This window comes from Sorex araneus, chromosome 11 (genome assembly GCF_027595985.1).
Source record: "Sorex araneus isolate mSorAra2 chromosome 11, mSorAra2.pri, whole genome shotgun sequence".
NCBI classification, from domain to species: domain Eukaryota; kingdom Metazoa; phylum Chordata; class Mammalia; order Eulipotyphla; family Soricidae; genus Sorex; species Sorex araneus.
Genome location: NC_073312.1, coordinates 3,528,521 through 3,540,241, shown reverse-complemented (window position 1 = coordinate 3,540,241; position 11,721 = coordinate 3,528,521).

Below are 11,721 nucleotides of genomic sequence, written 5' to 3'. Positions count from 1 at the left end.
CTGAGGGTCTCGTGGTTAACTACCCTGGACTCCTTTTACTTCTTGAGTTTAGCTATTTCCTTTGTCACAAGGGCACCTGTGCCTCAGGTTATGCGAACGCTGGTAGGTTGAGGGGTCCAGGGTCCTAAACAGTCCCCAACACACACCGTTACCTGCCGGCTGTGCAAGAATTCAAGGACGCTGCAAAGTCCACACCGAGTGCACTGTGTTTGTTGGGGGGGCCACACCCAGTGGTGCTCAGTCCTCTGTGCTCGGGGTCACTCCGGACGAAGACGGAGCCAGGTCACCATGTGCAGGGCACGTGCCTCACCCCTGAATGATTAGCTTACAAGGGAGGGTTGGCAGGAAGCTGGACTCCCCGGCCCAGTGCTCTGGCTGCTCACCCCGCCGGAGGCTGAACCGCGGGGCAGCACGGAGCCCCACCTGGGCTGGGTCTTCTCTGCTCCTAGAAGTTCTGAAATGGCGGTTTCAGGACGTCGGGTCCTGGGGTCCTTCAGCAGCCCCCACTCCGGTCTCCAGACTGAAGCCACGAGTCCGGGGTCCGTCCTACCGCGAGCTCCCCGCTGCGGGCGGAGGGCGTGGTGGCCCGACACGGGTCCTGCTTTCCGCGGCCCCTCGCTCAGCTCTGGGCCCCGACTCCGCCTGGGACATCAAGGGGCTGCTGTCCTCTCGGCCGTGCCTCCCCAGGCCCCCAGCCTCCCAGGGCAACCCTGGCAGCTCTCACTTGGAGCCAATGAGCCCGACTTCAGGGCTGGCGCTCGAGGCCTCTTCCTGGGGGGCCCCGTGTCTCTTCGCCTCCAGCGGGGCTCACCCTGTGGGCCCCACGTCTTCACGGATCCGTCTCGCGATGGGCACAGAGAGCCGAAGCCCCGGGCCGTTCTCCGGCCGCGACCCCGGCCTGGCACTCCGGCGGGGCTGTTTGTCACGACTCCCCGTTCCCTCCGAGCCTCAGTTCCGGGTGAACTGATCGCAGAAATGACGGCTATTCGGCGAGGTGGGGCCCGCGGGCCTCCCCCCACCAGGGCTGCCCAAGCCTGGCTCTGGCTCTCGAGTGCCCTGGGCTGGGCCCCCGTGTCTTCAGAGCCCGCATCCCTGTTTACCGCGATGACCAGCCGTCCCCCCTGCCCTCCCCTCCCCCCCTTTCCAAAGCCGATTAGGGGTCCGGGGGCGGGGCAGGCAGGAAGGCTCCTGGCTGGCACGAGGCGGGCTCCAGTCTGACCTCTGGCCCCGCAAGGGCCCCCCGAGCAGAGCCGGGGCTAGTCCGAGTGCCCGCACATGAGTCCCCACGCCACCCCTGTCCCCCAAGTAAAGTCCAAGTCACTTCCACACCTGGCCAGGAGCCCGTGGAGCGGAACCTCCCCTGGGCAAACTCCCCCTGGGCTGTGCTCGGGAGCACTGGTCAGCCTCCCTGCCAAGGACCCGCACAACCAGCCTTTCGGGGGGCCACGAGGGAAGGATGGGCGCTGGGCTCGGGGAAGCCCGGGGTGCTGCCCGGCTGGGCAGGGGTGTCCTCTGGGGCGAGAGCGCCCTGCCCTGTTTCTGGGCCGACAGCTCGAGAGACTCGTCGGCTCTCAGGACGCCGCAGGGTCTCCGGCCACCCCGAACGCGCCTGATCCCGTCAGGAGGCCACGGGCTCGTCCTCCTGGCATTGCACGAGTCCAGGCTGCGGGCTGGCATGTGATGGACTCGGCCGGGCGGGCTGCGGGCTCCCCTCCCCCTGCCTAGCTCAGGGCCCCCACTCAGCTCCACGGCCTGCGACGGGCTCCAGGGAAGGTCCTGGACGGTCTTTCTGGTCTCTGACAACTCCGAGCGCTGTTGCGAGGCTGTGAAAGGGAAGTCAAGTGTCCATGTCCAGCTGTCCACTGCACTGCAGTCTGGCGAGTGGACTGCAAACCAGGTAGCACTGTCGCACTGTCGTCCCGTTGCTCATCTACTTGCTCAAGCGGGCACCAGTAACGTCTCTACTGTGAGACTTGTTGTGACTGTTTTTGGCATGTCCAATACTCCATGGGGAGCTTGCTGGGCTCTGCCGTGCGGGCGGGATGCTCTCGGTAGCTTGCCGGGCTCTGCCGTGCGGGCGGGATGCTCTCGGTAGCTTGCCGGGCTCTGCCGTGCGGGCGGGATGCTCTCGGTAGCTTGCCGGGCTCTCCGAGAGGGGCGGAGGCTGCCTGAGCATCACCCGATGCAGCTCTGGTAAACCAGGTGGGGGGTGACTTTCCTCTCCTGATCAGGCCGTGGGGACAAAGCTCTTCCCTGCGCCTGAGTCCCCTACAATGGCTGGTGTCCCTTCTGGGACGTGAAGGAGGTGTGCCTGCCCCACTATTTCCAGAATTCCAGGGTTACGTCACCAGGCTTGAGAGCAGAGTCGGAGCACTGCAGGGAGCAGGGCCTGGACTCAGCCTGGGGACAGGTTTTCTGACTCTTTTTTTGGCGGGGGGGTGTTTGGTACTACTTAGGCGCCAACAGTCCCATCACTACGGTAAACTTCATTTTGGTTCCAGAACTTTCCAGCCCATTGGAGAACATGAAAGTCAGCGCCGAATCGTCTTATCTGGAAAGCGCGTGTTCCCAGGGCCGGGCGCCGGGATCAGCCCCACCAGCAGGCGCCCACCGGGGCCTGACCTCGGCGCCAGCGGCTGCCCGAGCACCGCCAGACGCAGCCTGAAGGTCCCCACCGCGCCGGCCCCCCGGTCCCTGGTACCAGGGGTCCCAAGGAGCGCTGTGTCCCGAGGCCTTTCCACTGAACTAACTGCCGGCCGGGCACTGCCAGCAGCGGCCCCTGGGCCCTGAGCAGCCTTGACGTCTCCCCCCGAACCCGGATCCCCCTCCCCAGACCCAGCAGCGACCGACGTCCCTTCTGACATACGAGCAGAGGGTGTGCCTGTATTTCTGAAACACTCGGGGTCACGTCAAAGGCCTCGAGTGCCGAGAGCCCAGAGCACTGACCCTCCACCGCCCCCATGAACCAAGAGACTGTGTTCTCAGCACCCCTGCGCCTCTCAGAGCTGGGCAGCAAGCCCGGGCCTGCACCTCGCTTCCTCCAGAGTGACCGACCCTCTGCCCGCCCCTGGAGCAGACGGGCGGGTCTTATTTTTTATTTTTTTTTTTTTTGCTTTTTGGGTCACACCTGGCGATGCACAGGGGTTACTCCTGGCTCTGCACTCAGGAATCACCCCTGGCCATGCTCAGGGGACCCTATGGGATGCTGGGAATCGAACCCGGGTTGGCCTCGTGCAAGGCAAACGCCCTCCCCGCTGTGCTATGGCTCCAGCCCGACGAGCGGGTCTTATTTTGGTCACGGCCCACTGACCTTGTCGCACCGTCTCCTTCCAAGGCCCCAAGGAGCCGGAGACTCCGGAAACAGAGCGTGGCGCAAACCTTCACGCGTGGTACTGAGGCTGAGGCTGACACACATGTTCACGCGTGTTACTCTTTGACGGGTCACTCATGATTCGGGTGCGTGGGAAATTCTGCATCCTACGGCAGGAAGAGGACGCCACCCGCGTCCAGGCTCATGCCACTGCGCCCAGCGCAGCGTGTGGCGGGCCCGCTTCCTGTCGCATCCGCGCCCGTGACCCAGAGGGGGGCCCCAGAGCTGGATCTTCCGGCTCCCTCGGGCTGAGCGTCCTGCCCACCTCCCCCGTCACACTGTAGACTCAGCAGCAGGCGGGCCGGGGGGGGGGTGCCTGGGGTGGCTCGGGAGTGACTTGATTCAGAGGTGGCGACGGCCGGGGCCAGGCCTGCGGTTCCAGGGAGGGGAGCGGAGGGGGAGGAGGAGGAGGAGGAGGAAGGAACTGGGCCGGCCCAGATGTGGCAGGACACCGCAGACCCAGATGTGGAGCCTGCTGGCGGGAGTCTGAGCCAAGCCCGTCTGTGGAGAAGCTGCCCTCCCCGGGGCCTGGGCTTCCCGTTTGCAGGGGGCCCCGCTCCACGTGCAAATGCAAAGAAACGCTCCTTGCTAGCTCGAGCTCGGGTCCGAGCCTCGTCCAACGCCACGGGGTCTCGACCAGGGAACATGAGACGGCAGATGGTTCCATAAGCAACGCTGGCGGCTTTCCCAGGCTGCGAGCTAGCCGGCCACACCCCCCGCTGTGCCCGGAGATGCCCTCTCCTTATCACAGGGCTGGCGGGAGGCACTGGGGGGTGGGGCGAGGGGGGGCTTCAGCTTCGGCCAAGGACAGCTTCAGGGAATGTTTCGGGGGCAAACAGGAACTCAGGCCTCCTCCTTGTTTTGCTGAGGCGCAGCCTGTCACGGTACATGTGAGCGTGACCCTCGGCCCTACCCCAGCCTTCCAGAACAGTCCGGGCCGGCCTTTCTCCTGGACCAGAAGCCCGTGGCTGCTCAGGGCACCCACTGCTGACAGCCTGCTGTGAGGTTTCTGGGCCCAGAGCACGGCCACGCGCCGAGCATGCGTGCTATATGTGGGAGGTCCGCGTCCGCCCCCCGCCCCGCACGGTCCCCTGAGCAGCACCAAGGGCTACTGCCCCACTGGCCGTGAGAGCCCAGCCCCAGCCGAAACACCAGCAGTGAGGCTGCCAGGGACCGTCTCCTCTGTGAGGTCCCTAACCCACAGTACGCTTAGGGCGGGCCTGTAGCACGGAGATGCCTCTGGACCCGCCTAATAGCCCACGGTGTGGAGGAGCCTGGACCCTGACCTCCAACCGCCCCCAAAGCCTGAGTCCCTCCTGCCCCCCAGGAGACAGACCCCGGTGTCCCAAGAGGTGGCAGGCCCGGGTTCGCAGGGATGCCGGCTTGCCCCAGCTCACGCCGAGCTCAGCGCCTTTCCCACGTCCTCTCTCCTACCTGGGTTTGTCTACACTGAACGGTCTGTTCCCTTGTTTTGTCTTTCTGTAAACACAGGAGAGCGAGAGCACCTGGTCCTCTCTCCCTCTGGCTTATTTCACTTACCGTGATTCTCCCCAGCTCTATTCCAGTTGCCACAAACGTCTAGGTTTCATTCTTGTTACAGCTGCATGATATTCCATCACGTGTATGTAGATGGCAACCCCTTTATCCAGTCACCTTTTGTTGGACATTTGGTTTTTTCTCCCCCCCCCATACCCTGACTTTTGGGCTTAGTGCTACAATGATTATAGGTGCACATATATTTTTGAACCATTATTTTTGTGTTGGGAGGTAAGTGCCAAGAAGTGAAATCATTGGGTCTTATGGAACCTCTGTTTTTTTTTTTTGGCTTTTTGGGTCACACCTGGTGATGCTCAGGGGTTACTCCTGGCTCTGCACTCAGGAATCACTCCTGGTGGTGCTCAGGGGACCATATGGGATGCTGGGGATTGAACCCCCCGGGTCGGCCTTGTGTAGGGCAAACATCTTACCTGCTATGCTATCACTCCAGCCCTGGAACTTCTATTTTTGTTGCTGGTTGTGGTGGATTGTTTTTGAGGGGGGGAGTGAAGGGCACATCTGCACATCTGCTGGTGCTCAGGGCTTCCCCTGGCTCTGCAGTCAGGGACCACTCTCAGTGAGCTCGGGGGACCATATATTGTGCCAGGGATCGAACCCAGGTCAGGTACATGCAAGACAAGCACCCTAACCACTGTATATCTCTTCAGCCTTGCTCTATCCCCACCCTTTTCTGTCTATGTCTCCATAGCAGCCGAGCCAGCAGTGGAGAAGCCTTCAGAACTCTAGTCTTTTCAACGTTATTTTCTATCTGACTTTAAAATTATACCCTACAATACACAAGGGCTCTCTCACTGCTATTCACCGGGCTCAGTGCATACTCCCTGCCCTCCTGAGTGACTCTGACTGTAAAGCGGGCAGGGTCAGTAATAGCTGCTCGCTGACCGGGGAAAAGGAAGCCACGGGGGCGGAGGGGCGGGAGGATGTTCAGAAGAGAGGACAGAGAACTCAGCATCCTGGCGCTGAAACCCGCGCCCCTGACATCGAGTGGAACCATCTTCCCAGCCACGCGCTGCTGCAAACTCCTGGAGTTTCTTTTGCTTGTTGGCAGCCGTGGCCAGGGACAGGCGGGCAGTGCTGGTGTGGGGGTCAGGCCAGAGTGGACCCGGGGTGGGGCTGGAGCGATAGCACAGTGAGTAGGGCGTTTGCCTTGCACGCGGCCGACCCGGGTTTGAATCCCAGCATCCCATATGGTCCCCTGAGCACCGCCAGGGGTAATTCCTGAGTGGAGAGCCAGGAATAACCCCTGTGCATCGCCGGGTGTGACCCAAAAACAAACAAACAAACAAACAAAACAGTGGACCCGGGAGCTGGCTCTCTGGTGAAACGGGCTTTTGAGAGTGGACAGAGAGACGGGCCTGAAGCTGTTCTCCAGCATGGCCCCAGGCCCTTTGTGGGAGCGGGTCAGGAACCTCCCGTGTGGCCCTGGGTGGCCGGGGAGTGGGACGGTCCTAGCCAGAGGACACGCCAACCCGGAACCATTGCTTTGACCAAGCCCACGTCACCGATGAGTCAGTCTGGAAACGCCGGTGTCCAAATGCCCGTCTCCTGCACCTCCAGGTCCAGCTACGCCTGGCCGAGACGGAGGGGGCTTTGTCCAGTCTCGGGTTGCCCAGATCCCAAAGTGTCCTGCGTGCTTCTGCCACTGAAACATCGTAGCCGGGAGAGCAAGACTCCGAGGGACCATTACGGCAGCGTAACTAAGCCCAGCCGCCAGCGTTCAGGCATTATTTGAAACGAAAGCACCAAGATTCTGCCCAGGCTCTCAGCAGGGACCAGCGCTGAGCACATAGTTGGCACCGATCAGCCTGGCACTGCCCTCATTCCCCAGGCATCCGATGACACCACCAGCCAGGAGGGCCCCGGGCACACAGAGCACTGTGGGGGGGATTCTTTTTCCTTCTTTTTCTTTTGTCAAGCAGCTGGACGCAAAGATTCGTCACGGAGTCAGGGTGAGGGGGTGGGGTTCGAGGAAAGTGACCAGCCCTGCTGGCTCTGATGGCTGTTCAAGGGGTGGGTTTCACAGGAAGGGGGGCTGTGATGTCACTTACATGTCAGTTATATGTCAGTTACATGTCAGTTATATGTCAGTTACATGTCAGTTACTGCAGGGCTAGCACATGGAAGATGTTCGAAGGCAGGACATCCCGAGAGTCCTCAAGGGGACACTTCTCTGTCCCCCTAAGCACCGTTTCACTTTCAAACGAGACTTACACGGACAACTTGGCTTTCTTAGCTGCAATTTACAAAATACAAGTTTACGCGTCCGTCTAAGACGACCGACGGCCTATTTGCTGATCCCAGGCCCGTGTCCCTGGCAGGGTGGGGGGCTCACCCTCCATGGGACAGGCTCCGTCCCCTCTCTGGCTCCCAGGTAGGGGCCGTGCGTTTGGAACGTGCCTGGGAAAGCAGCTCAGAGACAGCGAGCCACAGCGGACAGACATCCGGACAACCCTCAGACGGTCTCCCGGGCCCAGCTCGGACCTGCAACTTGGCGGCCGGAAAACCCCTCCGCCCTGGGGGAGACGCGTCTGCTGGTTGCTGCGCGTGTGGAGAAAACATTTGTGTGAGAGGAGGGGTGTGGCGGCGGGGGTCGAGGGGGGGGGGTCGAGGAGGGCGGGCCGAGCAGCAGGGGGTCTCAGGAGCAGCTCTGCTGAGAAGGCAGGGCCCCTCCAGGGGGCGGGGTGCCGGGTGGGCTGCGGCCAGAGGGCTCCGCGTCTGCACGCGGGAACAGAGGCACCGGGACCGTCTCCGATAGACTCACTCCCGGGACTCACCCCGGAGACACGGTGGGGGCCACCGCCCGCCCCCCCCCCCCCCGCTGGTCTGCACAGGACATACTCAGACCGTTGATCATCCCGAAGAGTCACCAAGTCTGTCCGTTGGGGTGGGAGCCCCGGCCCCGCCCCCAGCAGGACTCCCTCCGGGAGGGAGGGATCCGGGAGGAAAGACGGTCCCGGAGTCCAGCGAGCGTCTGCTGACTCACCCGGGAGCAGGCGCGCGGCTTCCAGGAAGTGTGGCTGGCAAGAGGCCCGGCTCAAAAAAACACGCGGGCGACTGTTTTTCCATGATTCGGCTACCGGCGGGCAGAGGACCCATAACCAAAATAGGAATTTCTCCTTCCACATGAAGTCAGCGAAATGACAGGGACGTAGGGCTGCCGTCCCAGACCCGCCCGGATGTCCACTGTCCATCCTGCTGTTTGTCCGTGCCCAGAACCACCCCCCCGTGCCAGAGTGCCCGCCCCAGGTGCAGGCAAAGAGACCTTCTCAGAGGGGTTGGAGAGATGGAACAGCAGGCAAAGTGCTCGCCTGGGGCACAGCCAAGCTGGGTTTGATCCTTGACACCCCAGACCCAGGAGGAAGCCCTGGGCTCCGCCAGGTGTGGCCCCCAAGCCCCAAATAGAAAAGTAAAGAGGTACTTGGAGCTGAGCCGGTTCCTGAAAATGTCAAAATCGGGCTGGAGAGACAAACAGCAAGAAGGACACTTGCCCTGAGCACGGCTGACCCTGCTTTGATCCCTGGCACCCGGCCGATTCCCTGAGCATCGGCAGTCGGTTAAACGCCAAGCGTTACCAGGTGTGGCCCAACCCCCCCACCCCGCAAAAGAAAGTCAAAATCCTTTGAGTCTTGCCTGAAGGCCGATTTTAACAAGCACCCCAGCAAATGAGGCAGAGAAATAGAACAGAGGGTAAGGCACTTGCCCTGCAGTCAGCCAACCCGGGTTTGGCCCGTGGCACCGTACACGGCCCCAGAACATTCCAGAAGTGATCAATGAGCCAGGAATCAGCCAGGTGTGGTCCAAAGTCCACTGTCCTCCCCACCCCAAAGGAGGATGTCCAAGTCCTTCCACTCCCTTCCGAGGTCTGATTCTAGCGAAAGATGCACCAAGCGGATGGCCAGCTTGCTGAAGAGACAGCTGATCTGATGTTAGCCCTGCCGTACTTCTGTCACTGTCACTGTCACCCCGTTGCTCGTCGATTTGTTCGAGCGGGCACCAGTAACGTCTCTCATTGAGAGACTTATTGTTACTGTTTTTGGCATATCCAATACGCACGGGTAGCTTGCCAGGCTCTGCCGCGCGGGCTCCGTACTCTCGGTAGTTTGCCGGGCTCTCCGAGAGGGGCGGAGGAATCGAACTCGGGTCGGCCGCGTGAAAGGTGAATGCCCGACCGCTGTGCTCTCGCTCCAGCCCACCATGTGGGGAAACTAGGATTCACTCATCAGCGTTACAGAACCACCAACAATGAGTGCAATCGCGGGGAAATTACTTTAGTAGGAATCAAACTGGGACTTACAGCTCTGTGCAGCGGTGGCACCAGCTCGGGGAGACGTGGGCGGCCTGGCAGTGCCCGGGGGGCACAGAGCCGCTTCCCAGCTCGGCTCTCATTCACACTTTCCAGTCAGAGGGTTGGCCTCAGGTTGGCACAGGGCACCGCTCCTCGTGGGCACCTGAGAACCGGCTCCGGCGGGCAAGCTCTCCTTCCGGGGCCCGGGGATGGCAGCTGTCAGGCGGCCACGCCTCGGGAAGTGCAGACCCGTCTCCGCGCGGCTGGGCTGCATCCCGGTGCTTGCTGAGGCAAGAGGAACACCAGCCAGCAGCTCTGAAAGGTCGTTGAAGAAATTAGAGACGATCAAGAAAAGTCGAGCAGGTTTTCACCTCAGCTTGTCCTCAGGCGACTGTCAGGGTCCGAGGCCGATACTCCCTCTTCTGAACCGCACGAAGAGCCCGGCCAGTAACGCAGAGCGCAAGTGGAGTTTCCTCCAGCCAGCGAGCTGGGGCCACGCTCTTAGGCGCGCCGGCCAGAGCAGGACCCCGGACAGGGGCGAAGCTGCGAGTGGTGTAGCCAAGGCATGCGTCACGGTCCACGCTGACAGGTACAAAGAGAAACGTGAGTGAAAATGGACAGTGACAAACAGTTCGTCTGGGGCTGGAGAGATAGCACAGCGGGGAGGGCGTTTGCCTTGCATGCGGCCGACCCGGGTTCGATTCCCAGCATCCCATAGGGTCCCCTGAGCACTGCCAGGGGTGATTCCTGAGTGCAGAGCCAGGAGTAACGTCTGAGCATCGCCAGGTGTGACCCAAAAAGCAAAACCGAAACAAAACAAACCAAAAAACCCTAAATAATTCGTCTTACCTTGTTTCCCAGACCATTCTGGCGGGGGTTCCCTTCTCCCCTGCTCCCGTCCGGGTGGTTAGATTCTGGGGACCCAGGCCGAGTTATCAGGACACTCTCCCCCCTGCAGACGGCCGGGGGGAGAAGCAGAATTCTGAGCACCAAGGCTGAGTTGTCAGCCTGGATGTCCTCCTTTTGCAGATGGGGGGACAGGGGGAAGGAGCGGAATCCCGGGAAAGCCAGAAGGTGGAGAGCACCAAACTACGAGGAGAAGCAGCGGGGCCTGCTACCCGGGTGTGGAGCAGGGGCTATAAAATGGACAGACCCGCTATGGGGTCTGTCGGGTCCCGCGCCAACAGTCGTATCATAGGTTCGACTGGAAACAACCTTAGTGCACTCAGCACACAAACTGGACTTCCCACGGCCCCCGCGAGGCGCCTGGGAGGGCGGGAGAGGGAGGAAGCCTCGGGTGGGAAACCAGGCTCACATCTGAGCGTGAACGGGGCCGGGCGGTCGAGCTGCCACGGCCACGCGGGGCTCATGGTCTCCGACTCGGCCGCTAATGGCCAACGAGGAGTCTGAGAATGAACCGCCAGGCGCCGGGCTGGGGTCCCTGGGGACCCCCAAGCACCCGTGCGGCTCTGCTCTGCCCCCGCCCCTTCTCCCCAGCCCCCCACTAGTGGCTACTTCCACGGCAGCCTGTGGAGCTCTGAATTGTCCCCATTTTACAGAGGCGAGAGGGGAGGCTCTGGGCGCATGCGCCAGCGGGGGCTTTATGTCCCTACCTGGCACGAGGCCCCCTGGCTGGCTCTGCATGGCGGGCACGGCGCCTCTGGGATGCCGGGTCACGGCCCCACAAGAGCTTCGACAGCGGGCCAGAGGGAAGAGGGCTGCTTGGCTGCTCAGGGCTGAGTGCTCCGCCCAGCGTGCAGAGCGGTGGTGGCCCCTGTGCCCACAGTCAGCGGTGCCCTCCGTTGGGGTGCTGGGCTGAGCCAGAGAGGAGACGGCCCTGTGTGCCGGAAGGTTCCAGGGCCAGCGGGGCGACGGCCCCGTCAGCCTGGCTCCACGGAGGCAGCCCCGTCCCGCAGGGAGCCACGACCCTTCCCTCTGCAGCGATGCCTGGGCTAGATGGGGGTGTCCCCACCCTGTCCCCCGCGCTGACGGCCAGTCCCTCCCGCCCCGCCAGGTCGGCCGCCGTGCGACTTCCTGTCCCCATGGCCACGGGGCTGCTCTGATTGATGTGGCCGACACCCGGCTGTGGCACGGCCCCCAGGTGGGACCCCGGCAACTCGGCTCTGTACCTGCGTCGTGGCCGGGGCTCGGGCCTCCCCTGGGCTGACCGGGTGCTCGGTCCTGAGGCGCGGCACGGACAGAGGGGTCGTTGTGAGCCACAGGGCGGCGGGGCGGGCGGTTGCTAACAGAGAAGTGGCCCGGGAGCCAGGTGGGACTCGGGCTCCTGAGCAAGCCCCGGGGAGGAGCCTGGTGGGACCCACCGCTCCGACTCCTGGCCAGCTCCCTGCGGGACCACCTTCCCTTCCCAGCATCTGGCCGCAGACCCCCAGCTGTGTTCTGAGGGGGGAGTGGGAAGAGGGGGTGCATGGAGAGAAGGGGAGCAGGGGCGGGAGAAGAGGGAGGAGGAGCAGGAGAGGAGGGGGAGGAGGAGGGAGGGGGCAGGAAACAG